At 45.5% G+C, this 13,125-nt stretch overlaps 1 protein-coding gene across 5 annotated transcripts in view; it reads right to left on the reverse strand.

Moving 5' to 3' along the window:
* LOC131590203 (olfactory receptor 14J1-like) overlaps window positions 1-7,942 on the reverse strand; it is a 20,697-nt gene extending 12,755 nt beyond the window's left edge. For 2 of the 5 annotated variants that reach the window (XM_058860140.1, XM_058860142.1), the window contains exons 1-2: window positions 7,828-7,932; window positions 6,350-6,418 (exon numbers count right to left, since the gene is read on the reverse strand). The gene's annotated coding sequence lies outside the window, so the exon portion shown is untranslated. Of the gene's footprint in view, window positions 1-3,569; window positions 3,734-6,349; window positions 6,444-7,827 lie in introns of all 5 variants that reach the window. The other 3 variants (XM_058860143.1, XM_058860144.1, XM_058860141.1) reach the window with 3 other exon arrangements.
* Window positions 7,943-13,125: the final 5,183 nt, after the last annotated feature.

Below are 13,125 nucleotides of genomic sequence, written 5' to 3' on the forward strand. Positions count from 1 at the left end.
TGGCACCCAAGAAAAAGATGAGTCTCCCGCAACTTGGCTAAACAGACTAAAACAGAACTTTCAATTATACTCCAATATTGACCCTGACAGCTTAGAAGGCCAAGTGCTTTTAAAAGTTCAATTTGTAATGAAATCATGGCCAGATATTAGGAGGAAATTAGAAAAATTAGAAGATTGGCAAGAAAAAAGTATAAATGACCTATTATAAGAAGCTCTAAAAGTTTATTTAAGAAGGGAAGAGGAGAAAACGAAAGCAGAGGCAAGAATCATGGTGGCAGTAGCAAGAGAAAGTGTGGGGGCAGATAAACCAACCCTGGCAAGCAAGCCAAAAGGGAGCGGACAAGGAACACCTAAAGGGAGCAAGGAGGTGGATGGGTTAGAAAGAACAACTCTGGGCAATAGAAAGTGTTATTATTGTGGGGAAACAGGTCATTAAGGAGGAACTGTAAGAAGATGCATACTGATGGAGTGATTGCAAGGGAGCAAGATACCTTAGAAAAGATTTTAAGAGGGGATGATTAGGGGTGTCAAGGGCCCTATGTGATGGGGGACCCAACAAACCATCAAGAAGAGCCCGTAGTAAACTTTGAGGTGGGTCCCCAAAGCAAGAAATTTGAATTCCTTGTAGACACAGGTGCAGACAAATCAACAATTAACAAATTACCATTAGGAGTCTCTATTGGAAAAAGAGTATGTGAGGTGCTAGGTGCGGAAGGGAAGGCATTTAAAGCTTCAGTGATTGAGAACATTGAAATAAAAGGGAATTTTAAGCAATGCTGGGCAGATTTTATCTATCTACCTAACCTAGAGAATAATCTACTGGGAAGAGACCTACAGGTTCAGCTAGGAGTAGGAATTATTCCACAGGGTGGGAAAATGGTAGTGAAAATAATGAAGTTAACTCAAGGTGACATAGAAGAAATCAATCCGGAAGTGTGGGCTGAAGAGGGTAAATATGGATATTTAAATATTCCACCAATAAAAACTGAAATACAAAAGGATACCCCTCCAATCAGAATTAAACAATACCCCATTTCCCCAGAGAGTAAAAAGGGCTTAGCTCCAGGTATCGAGCAGTTATTAGAAAAGGGAGTATTAGAAACATGTATGTCCCCACACAGCACCCCCATTTTAGCAGTCAAAAAGGCAGAGGGGAAATACGGATTAGTTCAGGATTTAAGAGAGATAAATAAGAGAACCTTTTCCAGATACCCAGTGGTACCTAATCCCTACACACTCCTTAGCCAAATTCCCACCGAACACGCGTGGCTCACAATAATTGACCTAAAAGATGCTTTTTGGGCATGGCCCTGGCTGAGTCACGTCGAGACTGGTTTGTGTTCGAGTGGGAAGATCCGGAGAAGAAAAGAAAACAACAGTTGAGGTGGACCCACCTTCTGCAAGGGTTCACAGACTCCCCCAACCTTTTTGGGCAGGCTTTAGAAAATCTCCTAGAGCAATTTATTGGTGAAAAAGTGTCCAAATAGTACAGTATGTAGATGATATACTAATTTCAGGGGAAGAGCAAGAAAAAGTTAGGAATACCAGTATTCAGTTATTAAATGTTTTGGGAGAAAAAGGTCCCAGAGGAAATTACAATTTGTAGAAGCAGAGGTCACCTATCTGGGACATATAATTGGAAAGGGATATAAGAAATTAAGCCCAGAAAGGATTTCTGGCATATTAGCAATTCCAGCCCCAAAAACAAAGAGAGACCTAAGAAAATTGTTAGGTCTGATTGGATATTGCAGGTTGTGGATCAATGAATATATGCAGAGTGTCAAATTTCTTTATGAAAAATTAGTGAGCTCTGAACCTGTAAGTTGGACAGAAGAAGACGACGAACAGCTAAAGAGGTTGAAGGAAAAATTATCCTCTGCCCCAGTTTTGAGTTTACTGGAGCTAAGAAAGGAGTTTAAATTGTTCGTGAACATCGAAGGGGGAGTGGCTTACGGAGTCTTGACACAAGAGTGGGGGGGATTTAAAAAACCTGTAGCTTATCTCTCCAAATTCTTAGACCCAGTAGCAAAGGGATGGCCAACGTGTTTACAAGCCATTGCAGCAGCAGCTATCCTAATTGAAGAAGCCCAGAAGCTGACCCTACAGGGAAAGATCGTGATACATACTCCCCATGACCTTAAAACTGTGTTGAGCCAAAAAGCCCCACAGTGGTTAACTGATTCAAGACTGTTAAAATATTAAATTATTCTAATAGAAACTGAAAATTTGGAACTAGTCACCTCTAACTGCCAGAACCCAGCACAATTTCTGAGTGGAACACCACTTAAAGAACCAGAACATGATTGTCTTGAGCTGATAGACTACCAAACTAAGGTGAGAGAAGATCTGGAGAATATTCCCTTGCCCTATGGAGAAAGACTGCTTACAGATAATTCTTCCAGAGTCATAGATGGGAAAAGGGTCTCAGAGTATGCCATAATAAATGGAAACCAGATGCAAGTAGAGGAAAGGGGAAAACTACCTTCTAGTTGGTCAGCCCAAAGTTGTGAACTGTATGCCCTGAAAAGAGGATTGGACTTGCTGGAAGGAGGCCAAGGAACTATTTACACGGACTCAAAGTATGCGTTTGGGGTTGTACATACGTTTGGGAAGATTTGGGAAGGTCAGGAATTCCTAAATTCAAAGGAAAAAACTTAATTCATGAGGAATTAGTGAAGCAAGTTCTAGACTCCTTGATGAAGCCAACAGAAATAGCTACAGTACATATAAAAGGGCATCAAAAAGGAAACACCATAGAAGCAAGAGGAAACCAGTTAGCTGACCAGGAAGCAAAGAAGGCAGCTTTAGACCCAGGAGATCCAGTAAAAGTGTTAGCATTAAAAGAAACTCCAAACAAAATAGAAGAAGAAAAGGAGCTGAACTTCAGTGAGGAAGAACTGAAACACATAAAGGAACTGGGGTTACATCAAGGAGAACATGGGAATGGTTAACCCCTGATGGGCGTAAATACTTGAACAAAGCCTTAGCCCAGAGAGTTCTAACTGAGTGGCACAAACTAACCCATTGGGGAATTCAAGGATTATGTGATCACTTTTTATGAGACCACCTCTGTATTGGGGTTTATAACCCAGCCAAAGGAGTCACCCAGGGCTGCACGGTGTGTCAGAAGGTGAATCAGAAAGCAATGAAAAAGACTACAGCAGGGGGTAGAGAATTGGCTCTAAGACCTTTTCAAAATATTCAAGTAGATTTCACCGACATGCCCCCTGTGCAGGGATACAAGGATCTGCTGGTGATAGTAGACCACCTTACACATGGGGTGGAAGCCTTTCCAACAAGAAACGAGACAGCCCAAACGGTCTCGAAGATAATTTTAGAGGAAGTAATTCCCCGATACGGGTTAGTGAATAATATAGATTCAGACCGAGGTCCACACTTTGTGGCACAGTCATTACATCAAATCATCAAAGCATTAGGTATAAAATGGAGGCTACATACTCCACAGCATCCCCAGAGTTCAGGAAGAGTCGAAAGAATGAATAAGACTCTTAAAAATGTACTAACAAAATGGATTGAGGAAACAAAACTCAATTGGTTTAAATGTTTACCTCTCGCCTTGTTGTGAGCTCGAACAAGGCCTTGGTCAGACTTGCGGGTATCTCCTTACGAAATGATGTTCGGGCTCCCCTTCTTATTAACACCCTATAGCACTGGAGATTACCTCGAGGGACAGGATGCAGTCCAGAGATATTTGAGGACTATAAGCAAGACCCTAGAAAATGTCAGAAAAAAGGAATACCTTCCCTAGACCTCTCCTCTAGACACCAATGTACATAACATTAACTCTGGGGATTGGGTGTTGATCAAGTCCTGGAATAAAAAACCATTAACTCCAACATTTGAAGGACCATTCCAAGTACTTCTCACAACCCACACGTCGGTGAGGACCCTGGAAAAAGCTTGGACCCACGTAAGCAGAGTGAAAGGACCAATCCCTCCTCCAGAAGGAAGTCTGGACTCAGATGCAACTTCTACAAGCTCTCCAGAGTGGGTTGTAGTCAAGCAACCTGAAAGACTCAGATTAACTCTCAAAAAGAAACCTAAAGACAGTTAGACTGATAATGGACAGTGATACTGTTAAGTGAAATTATTTGTAACAGTTGTTAAAATAGTTTTACCATATTGTTGCTAGAATGGTTTTGTAATATTATAAGCTTGTAAGCGAGTTGTAAGAATTACTGAAAAGGTTTTGCTATATTGTGAGTTTAGAGAAGGTGTAAAAAGGGTTCTCAGAACAAGATCTCCAAGATCTCCTCCGAGGCATTTCCTAAGCTATTCAAAATTGACAGGGAAATAGAGAAGGAGTTAGCTCAAACAAAGACCTGGGACCTTACAGTCTCCCTGTTACTAGGAGGCAAGACTGGGTGCACTGATCAAGATGATGGCCCATACCAGACTCCTAGGAGGATATGTGATTTTTGTGCTCTTCAGAAGCACCATGAGTAATGGGGCAAGCCCCTACACCAAATGTTATCATCCTCTATATGATGGGGAAGACTTGGTGTCACTGCTAAGGGTCCACACTAACATAAACCCGAGCTGCACAGATCCTTCTCAGCTGACTACCTGTCAGGAAGATGGAAAAGTTTATTGGATGGCCCAAAATCCTGCCTCTTATAGGCAACGTTCACTTGGAGAATGCCCTGCTGGAGATACCTGGCTCTGCTTTGAGCGAGAAACTAATCAAAAACACCTAGTAAAAGACAGGGAGATAAAAGTAACAGATGAACTTAGACAATTTAGAAATATCTACTGGGAAGAATTTATTTATCAACCTAGTAGAAAGAATCAGCAAAGAATTAAATCTAAAAGACTGTGGGGTGTGTGGGAGCACTCAAATGTCAGAAGTTTGGCCCTGGGAAGGGACCAGTCTAAGCCCCTTAGAAATCCTAAGGTGGAAACAGACCAAACAAGAATCAGGAATTGTAAAAACAAGGGGAAGGAACAATGGAAACTAAAGTCAAAAATAATTGGGGAAGAATGCATTACAAGAAAGGGAAAAATGTATAAGACCCTAGCTGGAAAGATGGCGTGCAAAAGGTATTTAATAATTAAAGATACAAACACTAAATGGGTCCCCTGAGAACCAAACAGGTATTGGTCTGTTGGAAAGAAGGAGAAGGGATGTATCTATCATGAGGGTTATGGGTTGCATGAGTGTGCTGAGAACGGAATAAACCCCTTTTGGGGAATAAGGGAAATGTCTAAGTATTAGGAATTTCCATTTACAACAAGCAACAACTTTTGGGAAGCCCCCGAGTATCTATTTTGGATTTGTGGTGACAAAGCATATACCAAATTACCTGAAGATTGGGCAGGGAGCTGCACAATAGGGGTTGTTAAACCTGCTTTCTTCCTGCTCCCGAAAGAAGCTGGATCCACTTTAGGAGTACCTATATATGATGATTTGAGGAAATCCCAATGAAGAAAAAGAGATATTGCTGAAGTAGGAGTGACCAAAAATGGAAGGGATATAGACCCCTGAAGAAATAATTAAAATGTATGGGACAGCTACTTGGGCCCAAGATGGATCCTGGGGATACCGCACCCCAATTTATATGTTAAATTGCATCATTCGACTTCAAGCGGCACTAGAAATAATATCCAATCGAACTGCCATCGCCCTCGATCACATCAGTGATCAATTATCCCAAACAAGGTCAGTCATATACCAAATTAGGCTGGCTGTAGATTACTTATTGGCAGACGAGGGAGGAATCTGCAGGAAATTTAATTTTTCAGAGTCCTGCCTAGAAATTAACGACAAAAGTGAAGTGATCAGAAATATTTCAAAGGAAATTCGCAAAATAGCATATGTGGGAACACAAGAGTGGACACCTTTAATAAACACCAATTGGTGGGATGAGTTCTGGTCAATGAAAGGGCAATGGTGGAAAAAAGCAGCATTTATTACGGTATGTGCATTAGCAGAATTGACATTCTTACCATGTATACTCCCTTGTTTGGTTCGAATAATTACCTATATAACTCAAATAAGTACCTCAACCCAAGGAGTAGTAACCCCACTACTGGCCCAACAGAAAATGACAAAATTAGAAGGCAAAGACCATGAAAGCACAAAAGAAATCTGTAACAAATATCAGAAGTTGCAAAATTATATTCGCAAGAGCCAGAGACTGCAGATTGATGCAGACTCAAGTCTGATCAAAACCTAAGAGGGGGGGTATTGTAAGAGACAATTTCGAGAACCCGGATACAAGTGTTAAACCTTGGTTAGTGCTTTGTTGTAAACCAGTTCAATTGTTTCGTTGTTTATCCCAAGTTCAGGTTATTAACTCTTCTCTTGTTATGTATTAGCTGTACTTACCCTTTGCTCTCATGTCCCTGTCCCGTCGGGAGATCACCGCCACTGCTCCCCAAAATGGCGTCCCCGGCCCTGAGGAGGAGGATGACATAAGGGCCTGTACGTAAATGAGAGAGACCAGAGACACACAGGACACACACAGAGCGATAAGAACCCAGAAACAGCGAGCTGCACTGAAAAGAAGAAATCAAGACAGCACCACCAAACGAGGAAGACTCAGAGGAGGCCCCTGACTTCCTCCCAAAAGCTGACAGCACCAAGGGGGAACTCGACCAGGGTGACATCCTAGACTCTGAGCCGAAGAAGATGAGCATTCCTGTGGAATCCTGTGAGGACGGAAGCTCCGACTCTGCCGTGTGGCAAAGTCAACTTCCTCCTTCACTGTGTGGAATCTGGGAGCAGTGGCGGTGTGTGCGACCCCTTGGGCCCCCACCCAAGCTGATTCTTGGAATAAAGGCATTAAAAAGGACCTCTAGTCCTGCCCAATTTATTTAATGGGCCACTGCAAGGGGCTGTGGCCATGGACACTACACTGACCCCACTGCTGGGTTTGGGTTCCATGGCAACTGGGAGAAGTTCAAGTTTCCTTGGAAACACTGGGGAGAACTGGAACATACTGGGGAACACTGGGAATGCTTTGGGAGACACTGGAACATACTGGGAGTGATACTGGGGAGGGCTGGGACAAGCTGGGAACACGAGGAATGCTGAGGGGGGAATCTGGGTGGGTTGGGATGGACTGAGGGGGTACACTGAGACATACTGGGACAGACCAGGACATACTGGGAGTGATACTGGGGGATACTGGGAAAAACTGGGGACACTGGAAACACTGTGGGAAAAACTGGGGGACACTGGGGTGTCGTATGGATGACACTGGGGGCAACTGGAAGGGAATGGGAATGAACTCAGGTGTATTGGGAGGGACTGGGCTCTACTGGGAGGGTCTGGAGGAGCACTGGGGTTGTACTGGGCTGTACTGAGGATGAACCGAGCTGTACTGGAAGGGACTGGAAGAGATGAATGTGATGTTCCCGCCTCTGCCATCACCTATTGGCCAAAGCTCCCGCCAATCACCGCACTTAGCCAATCACCGCCCGGCATCAGGGACTCGGGGCGGGGCCAAGAGTCGGCGCCAATTTTCCTTTTTGCCTCTCACTCCCGTCATGCCCCGCGGCCCGATAGAGCCCCATTGCAGCCGGGACTACAACGCCCGTCATGCCCCGCGCTCCACAGAACCCCGGGGTCGCCCCCATCTGTCCCGTAAGTGTCCCCCAGACCCTCCAGGATCCCTGAGTGCCCCCTCAGCGCCCATTCCGGACCCCCAAAGCGTCCCCGGATCCCCTCAATGCTCCCGACCCCACAGATGCCCGTTACAGCCACTTCTGGGAATTCATCTCCTGTCATTCCCCGCGGCCGCTGAGCCCCTCAGAACGGAGTTCCGAGACTAAAATTACTGCCATGACCCTCCCCCCAAATACCTGCCGTGCCCCGCGCCGTAACGAGCCCGCTTAGAGCTCCCCAGACTCTCCCCAGTTGCTCCCGAGCCGTACACGTTCCCCCCGAGCTCCTCCAGCCACGGCTTGGACACAAAAGTGTCCCCCAGGTGTCTTCCCGGAGCCCCATGGGCCCCTTCGAGCCACTTCCGGGACTACAGCTCCCATCATGCTCCGCGGCGCACATAGAGCTCCCTTCCAGCTGTGACTCCATCTCCCGTCATGCTCCGCGCCTCACCGAGAGCCATTGGCGCTGTGCCTGTAACTCCCGTGATGCTCCGCGGTGCCATTACACCCTATGATACCCGCGCCTACAACTCCCATCATCCCCCGCGGCCCAGAGGGCTCCTTTGGAGCACCCCAAGTGCCCGCCCGGACCCCGAAGCGCCCCCAGATTCCCCTCCCTGACCTCCAAGTGCCCCCCTGGACCCCCAGGTGCTGCCCCGGACCCCGAATCGTCCCACAGAATCCCTAAGTGCCCTCCCAGTGCTCACCCGGCTCCCCCAAGCGTCCTCCAGACCCTGAAGTTCTCTCTGAATTCCCTCCCCTGACCCAAAACTGCCCCAAATGTGCCCCAGAAATGTCTCCACTGACCGCAGAGTGGCCCCTTTTACCCTCAGGAAATGTTAAAAAAGATGACAAAAGAGCTAAAAATATGACTAATTAGCATAAAGAGGGAGAAATATTGGTCAATTAATTAATGAAGGGAATTGTGTTACTTAGAACCAATGAGCAATAATTGTTCTAGTTGCAAAAAGTTTATCAATTATTTTATGGAAATATAAAATTAGGTAATGAAAATGCAGAATAATATTATTATAAAAATATAATTTTATTAAATAATAATATTTCAGTTATAAAGAAAAATAATAAATGTTTTCAATGTTTTAGGATGTCAGTCCCAGGTGGGCGATGTCAGACATGCTGAGGCTCGGGGTGAGGAGCAGCTTGTCCAAACAGGGTCAGCCTGCAAGGGGCTCATTCTCCTCTGTGCCCAAACCTCCTAAGGAGACATTCAGCATCAAGATCACCTGGGGAATGCTTCTGCCACCTCTTCTCTAAACTGTAAATTTTAAAAAATATGCCATTGATTAAAAAAAAAAAAAAAAATTAAAAAAAGTGATGGATTTTCAAATCTTCCTCCTTAACAGAACCCCAAACTGACTCCAAGCAGCAGCACAAGCTTTGCCTTGAACACAATGGAAGGAAGAGAAAGAGCCCCCGAGGCTTTCTGTATTTTAATGAACCCCAGGGTGGATTTGGGGCTGAGCCCAGGACCCTCAGGCACTGAGGGAAGGGTGAAGGAGCTGCTCAAGGAGCAGAAACAAAACTCCAAGTCCCTTGGAGCATCCCTGGGCCCCACTGACTGCTGGCTCCTGGCACACAGAGCCATGGCATTGTTATAAATGAAATTAGAATTTTGACAACTAGGTCCTTTGGGTTAATGGCAGTTTAAATAAAAATGAATACAATTTAGTAAATTGAATAGTAATTTGCTATAAAAGAATACAGTTTAGGAAAATAATATAATTTAGCAAAAAATTGCAATTTATATATATAATCTGCCAGAAATTAAGTGTTATAAATGACTTTCAAATTTTTAAACAAATTTAATTAATTGATTATATTAATAAATTATAATTAATTTATTAATAAATTATAATTAATTGATGATTTAAATAAATAGGATACAAAATAATAAAATAATACAATTTAGTAAAAAAAGATATATTTTAGATATATTCAGATATATATTTCTATAAATATGTGAATATAATTGGCCATTGGTAACAAATGGTTAAGGCATAAACAAAACCAATGGGGGTACAGACGGGGTTCCCCACCCTGCCTCACGTACAAAACAAAGCACTTCAAGCTAAACTTGTATACTCTATGCTTATACATATTTATGAATGTTTCCTGTAAGTTTCCTCCTATTTCCGACTTTTCTGACTTTACATCACTTTGCTTCACGGTGCATGCCTCACTTGTTGTTAGGGGGTCTTCAGTCTTCTTTTGTGGTCTTTTGGTGAAGGCTTCTCCTCTTCCTCATTGTCCTTTGGATAACCTTACAGGTTTGTGTGTGCGTACTAAGCGTTGTTATGGAAGTCTACTCATTAGTCTGATCTTTACTGATTTTTAGGCGAATGCCTAAAGTCGTTCTAATTTTGTCCATCTCAGGGCCGTTTTCATCCTGGGACATCACTGATCTTCCAAACTACGTCCTGTACCTCAGTTTTAACAGGTAACATCTGTAAAGGGGTGCATCTGCATTGTAACACTGATTCTTTTGGTTGCTTCCAATAATAACTTTAATAACAGTTACAATTTAATTAGCGCAAATCAATTCCACTTATTACACCACCCTCCAGGGTACCCAAAATTTGAAAACAGGTCCCTCTCTGCTGTGCTGACAATTTCACACCCATTTTCCTTGATGTTAAGCTGCCAGCACAACAAAGATCCACCCTCCCCTGCAGCAAAAGAAACAACTTAACAAACTAAAGATCAAAGTTCCAGGGCCAGTCTCACGGGCAGGGTGCTTTCCACAGCCAACTATTGTGGCCTGTAGGTTTGTGGCCCCCCTCCAGCACCCCCAGGGAGCATTGCACCCTTCCCACAACTTGTGAGCACCCTCAGCCTCACTTGGGGTACACTCACCCTCCTTTGGTCCACTGGACAGGGGCAGCAGGGAAGTCCTCCTCAGGGAAGTGGCCCTCTGGAAGTTCAGGGGGCAAGGACGAGAGGGAGGTCTTTTGCATGGCATAATAGAGGATTTATTGCTCTGGGGAATCTTGGGGGCAAAAGAGTGAAAATGTGAGCATGCAACCGCTGAAATATGGAGGCGGTTCAAAGGGAGGGAACAAAGTATCAGCTAATCAGAGATATCCTGGGGAGGGTAAAAGGCAGGGTTCACAAAATCATCATCCAATTTGGGCCCAAAGCACCAAGGATCCACTGTGACACTGTGGGGCCCAAAGCACCAAGGATCCACTGTGACTCCACGGAGTGTCATGGAACCGTGGAGACCATTGTGACACTCCAGGGCCTCATGGAACCATTCTGACACCAAGCTGGGTGGGAGTGTGGATGTGCTGGAGGGCAGGAGGGCTCTGCAGAGGGACCTGGACAGGCTGGATCCAGGGCCCAAGCCAACAAGGTGAGGTTTAACAAGACCAAGTGCCGGCTCCTGCACTTTGGCCACAACAAGGCCTGCAGTGCTCCAGGCTGGGGACAGAGTGGCTGGACAGCGGCCAGGCAGAAAGGGAGCTGGGGCACTGATGGACAGCAGGCTGGACATGAGCCAGCAGTGTGGCCAGGTGGCCAAGAAGGCCAATGGCCCCTGGCCTGGATCAGGAATGGTGTGGCCAGCAGGAGCAGGGCAGGGATTCTTCCCCTGTGCTCGGCACTGCTGAGGCCACACCTCGAGTGCTGTGTCCAGTCCTGGGCCCCCAATTGAGGAAGGCCATGGAGGGGCTGGAGCGTGTCCAGAGAAGAGCAACAAGGCTGCTGAGGGGTCTGGAGCACAAGTCCTTTGAGGAGTGGCTGAGTGTGGCGGGTTTTAGCTCTAGCTAAAATCACCAGAGTACTTCCTTCTGTCTTACTGTGAGATATGGATTAGGAGAAGGGTAAAACAGGCTTAAAACTGAATAGGAATAAAAAACTTTATGATCAGGTCTACAAGAATAAGAAACAAGAATAAAACCTCCAGTAACCTTTCCTCCTCCCAAACCAAACTTTTCGTTTCCCAAGTGACATGGCAGAGACAAAACCTGGGATGTTAAAGCAGTGCCAACTATACAATAGTCTTTCTTTCAGTCTGTGCAGGGAGAGGAGTTTTCTCTTGTCATGCCATGGAGAGCTCTCCAAAAGGAGCAGTTTTCTTGTGGCTTTTCATTTCTACAAATGGCAGTCACAAACTCTGCCCTCTCCTCCCATTTCCACACCACTCAGAGGTATGTTCATAGGCCATGAGCTCAAGGGGTATTATTTTAAGGATGAGTTATTCAAAGGTAAAAGTTCTCTCCATCTCTGAGAATAGAGGTTTTCTTGTTCTCTCCCTGGGGGCAAAGGGTCTTCATCAGCTCTCATCTCCCTCTCTCTCTGTTCAAGCTCTCATGGGATCGCAGCTACTCCACCATCTGCTTGGCTTCATCCATGGATACCTTTGCCAAGATCTACAGCTTGAATACTTCAATTCCCCCCATACTCTTTCATGAATTAAAGGAGTTATTTTTCAGAACATTATTATTCATCTAAATGGCCCTACCAAAAGACTATTTCAGCTTATAGAGCATCTCCTCATTCTCCTTCCATCTGAGGCTTGATTCCTTCTTTTACTGACCTTGATGTTTCACGTTGTCTTTTCACATGTCATTTGGTTCTTTTCTTTTCCTGGAGAGAGGATTAAAGTCTGCAGGTCTCCTCTGTGTAGTGGAAGGGTTAAATCTGTCCCAAGCCATGGCAGGCAGTGGTGGTGTGGGATTTCAGGTGTGGCTGGTGCCAGCTCTCAGGAGCTGTCTGTGCGGGCCGGGGGGCAGGGGGGGTGTTGGCGAGTGTCATCAGCCGTGACCTGGCCCAGCCTGGGGGCCGGGGGCTCCCCTGGGAAGGGCTTTGGCCACCCCGCTGGAACGGGACCCGGAGGGCTTCCCGGGAAAGCCAGCACCGCAGCAGAGCCTGGCCTGGCCTGGGGGGGATCCCGCAGTCTCCATCTCCCCCCGGGAGCAGCTGGGGTCCGGCCCAGCCCCCCCCCAGGCCGCACAGGCCACGGGGGAGCGGGGCCAGCCACACCAGAGTTCTGCTGCCTTTCAAGGCTGCAAAGAAAGAGACCAGTTCCTGGCCTTGGGTTTTTAAAAGGTGCCATTCACAAAGGTGAAGTTACTTTGCAGTGGTGCAGAATGCTGTCAGTTGTCAGAACTGGCCAGCTATTGGCTTGATCTCAAGCACAGAAGGAACTCCCCACAGCCTCTCTCAGAGGAATCACTTCTGTGGCTGTTTCCCACTTCTTTCCCTAAATGCTAAACTACCACACCCTTTGACCATAACATAATTCTCAAAACTCAAAGATTTCAAGGCCATATTTAAAACCAAGTAAGTTCCTCCACTATCAACCAAAAATTCTACTTTATTTCTTTTTTCCAGTTTCATTTTTATAACCAGGGGATCTGCTGGCTAGGACTCCCTGGGTCCTCCTCAGTCTTCTTGTGGATGTGTGACTGCAACCACCCCTCCTTTCCCTTCTTTCTTTTGGCCATCTCAGTTCCACTTTGGACACTCATTTTT

Source organism: Poecile atricapillus, chromosome 32 (assembly GCF_030490865.1).
Source record: "Poecile atricapillus isolate bPoeAtr1 chromosome 32, bPoeAtr1.hap1, whole genome shotgun sequence".
Taxonomy (NCBI): domain Eukaryota; kingdom Metazoa; phylum Chordata; class Aves; order Passeriformes; family Paridae; genus Poecile; species Poecile atricapillus.